This window comes from Ursus maritimus, unplaced genomic scaffold (genome assembly GCF_017311325.1).
Source record: "Ursus maritimus isolate PB19 unplaced genomic scaffold, ASM1731132v1 scaffold_18, whole genome shotgun sequence".
Taxonomy (NCBI): domain Eukaryota; kingdom Metazoa; phylum Chordata; class Mammalia; order Carnivora; family Ursidae; genus Ursus; species Ursus maritimus.
In genome coordinates, this window is record NW_024424230.1 from 32,573,944 (window position 1) to 32,577,225 (window position 3,282).

The window sequence follows — 3,282 nt, forward strand, 5'->3', positions numbered from 1 at the left end:
TCCTCCAGTGCCGCCCATGTTGCAGCAAATATTGAGAACTCGCTCTTCTGATAGCTGAGTAATATTCCATTGTATATATGGATCACAGCTTAATCCAGTCATCTGTTGAAGGGCATCTCGGTTCCTTCCACAATTTAGCTACTGTGCACAATGCTGCTATGAACAGTGGGCATATGGCCCTTCTCTTCACTACTATTGCAATTGCTGGGTCATAGGTAGCTCAATTTTTAACTTTTTAAGGACCTCCCCACTGTTTTCCAGAGTGGCTCTACCAACTTGCATTCCCACCAACAATGTAGGAGATCCTTTCTCCACATCCTCTCTAGCAATTGCTGTTTCCTGTCTTGTTAATTTTTGCCATTCTAACTGGCATAAGGTGGTATCTAGTGTGGTTTTGATTTGAATTTCCTGATGGCTAATGATTTTGAACATTTTTTCATGTGTCTGTTAGCCATTTGTATGTCATCATTGGAAAAGTGTCTGTTCATATCTTCTGCCCATTTTATGATTTGTTTATTTGTCCAATATTGTGTTTGAGAAGTTCTTGTAGATCTTGATACCAGTCTTTATCTGTAGCAGCATTTGCAAATATATTCTCCATTCCGTATGCCTCTTTAGTTTTTTTTGACTGTTTCCTGGCTGTGCAGAAGCTTTTATCTTGATGAAGTCCTACAAATTCATTCTATCTTTGTTTCTCTTGCCTTTGAAGATGTGTCATGAAAAAGGCTGTTTTGGCCGATGTCGAGGTTGCTGCCTATGTTCTCCTCTCTAGGATTTTGATGGATTCTTGTCTCACATCTAAGTCTTTCATCAATTTGAGTTTATCTTTGTGTATGGTGTGAGAGTGGTCGTTTCATTCTTTGCATGTACATGTCCAATTTTCCCAGCACCAATTTATTGAAGAGACTGTCTTTTATCCAATCGGATGTTTTTCCTGCTTATCAAAGATTAGCTCCAAAGAGCCGACGATCCATTTCTGGGTTCTGTATTCTGTTCCATTGGTCTATGTGTCTGTTTTTGTGCCAGTACCATGCTGTCTTTGTGATCACAGCTTTGTAGTACAGTTCGAAATCTGGCATTGTGATGCCCCAGCTTTGTTTTTCCTTTTTCAACAGGTCCTTGGCGATTCGGGCCTTTTCTGTTTCCATACAAATTTAACGACTATTTGTTCCAGTTCTTTGAAAATGTCCTCGGTATTTTGATCGATAGCATTGAAAGTGTAGATTGCTCTGGGTAGCATGGACATTTTAACTATGTTAATTCTTCCGATCCATGAGCATGAATATTTTTCCATCTTTTGTGTCTTCCTAATGTCTTCAAGAGCAATTTATAGTTTCCTAGAATATAGACTTTACGTCTCTGATTAAGTTAAATCCAAGGTAACGTATGGTTTTTGGTGGTATTGTAGATGGATGGATTCCCTAATTCTCTTTCTTCAGTCTCGACTGCATAGAAATGCAAACTGATTTCTGAGCATTGATTTTGTATCCCGCCACATTACTGAATTCGTTTCTAACTTCTAATAGTTTGGGAGTGGATTCTTTTGGGTTTTCCATATAGAGTATCATGTCATCTGCGAAGACATTTTGACTTCTTCTCTGCCGATTTGGATACCTTTGATCCCTTTTTGTTGTCTGATTGCTGTTGCAAGGACTTCTAGTACTATGTTGAATAATAGTGGCGAGAGTGGGCATCCTTGTCGTGTTCCTGATCTTAAGGGAAAGGCTTCCAGCTTTTCCCCATTGAGAATAATATTTGCTGTAGGCTTTTCATAGATGGCTTTTATGAGCTTGAGAAATGTACCCTCTATTCCTACACTCTGAAGGGTTTTAATCAGGAAAGGATGCTGTATTTTGTCAAATGCTTTTTCTGCATCTATTGAGAGAATCATATGATTTCTGAAATTTTGTTTCTGGATAAAACCTAAGACACTGATAGATTTGCAAATGTTGTACCACCCTTGCATCCCAAGGATGAATCCCACTTGGTCATGATGGATAATCCTTTTAATGTACAGTTGTATTCTATTAGCCAGGATCTTGTTGAGGATTTTGGCATCCATATTCATTAGGGAAATCGGTCTGTAATTCTCTTTTTTGAGGGGGTCTTTGCCTGGTTTGGGGATCAAGGTAATATTGGCCTCATAGAATGAGTTTGGTAGCTTTCCTTCTGTTTCTATTTTTTGAAATGGCTTTAGGAGAATAGGTATTATTTCTTCCTTGAATGTTCGGTAGAATTCCTCAGGAAAACCATCCGGGCCTAGAGTTTTGTTTTTTGGAAGATTGTTTATCACTGGCTCAATCTCTTCATAATTAATTGGCCTGTTTAAAAAATCAATTTCTTGGGGCGCCTGGGTGGCACAGCAGTTAAGCATCTGCCTTCGGCTCAGGGCGTGATCCCAGCGTTATGGGATCGAGCCCCGCATCGGGCTCCTCCGCTATGAGCCTGCTTCTTCCTCTCCCACTCCCCCTGCTTGTGTTCTCTCTCTCACTGGCTGTCTCTCTGTCGAATAAATAAATAAAATCTTTAAAAAAAATCAATTTCTTCCTGTTTCAGTCTTGGTAGTTTATAGGTTTCCAGGAAGGCCTTCATCTCGTCCAGATTGCTTAATTTATTGGCAAAAGCTGTTGATAAAAGTTTCTAATAATCCTTCCAATTTCATTGGTGTTGGTTGTTACCTCTCCTTTTTCATTCATAATTTTATTAATTTGGGTCCTTTCTCTATTCTTTTGGATAAGTCTTGCCAGAGGTTTGTCAATTTTATTAATTCTCTCAAAGAACCAGCTTCTAGTCCTGTTGATCTGCTCTACTGTACTTCTGGTTTCTGCTTGATTGATTTCAGCTCTAATCTTGGTCAACTGCTTCCTTGGTGCGTGGATTAAGCCTGTCCCTCTGTTGCTGTTCCAGCTTCTTGAGGGTGCGAGACTATAAAACTCGCATTTTTAGATTTTTCTATTCTTTGAGTGAGGCTTGATGGCTATATTTCCCCTTAGGACTGCCTTTGCAGTATCCCATAGGTTTTGGACCATTGTGTTTTCATTCTCGTTGGTCTCCATAAATTGTTTAAATTGATTTTTGATTTCCTGGTTTATCGAATCATTCCTGAGCAGGATGGTTCTTAGTCTCCAAGTGTTTGAGTTTCTTCCAAATTTTTCCTTGTGGCTGAGTTCCAATTTCAAAGGCTAGGTTGAGAATATGCAGGGAATAATTTCAGTCTTTTTGGTATCGGTTGACCTGTTTTGTGTCCCAGAACATGGTCTATTCTGAGAATGTTCCATGGGG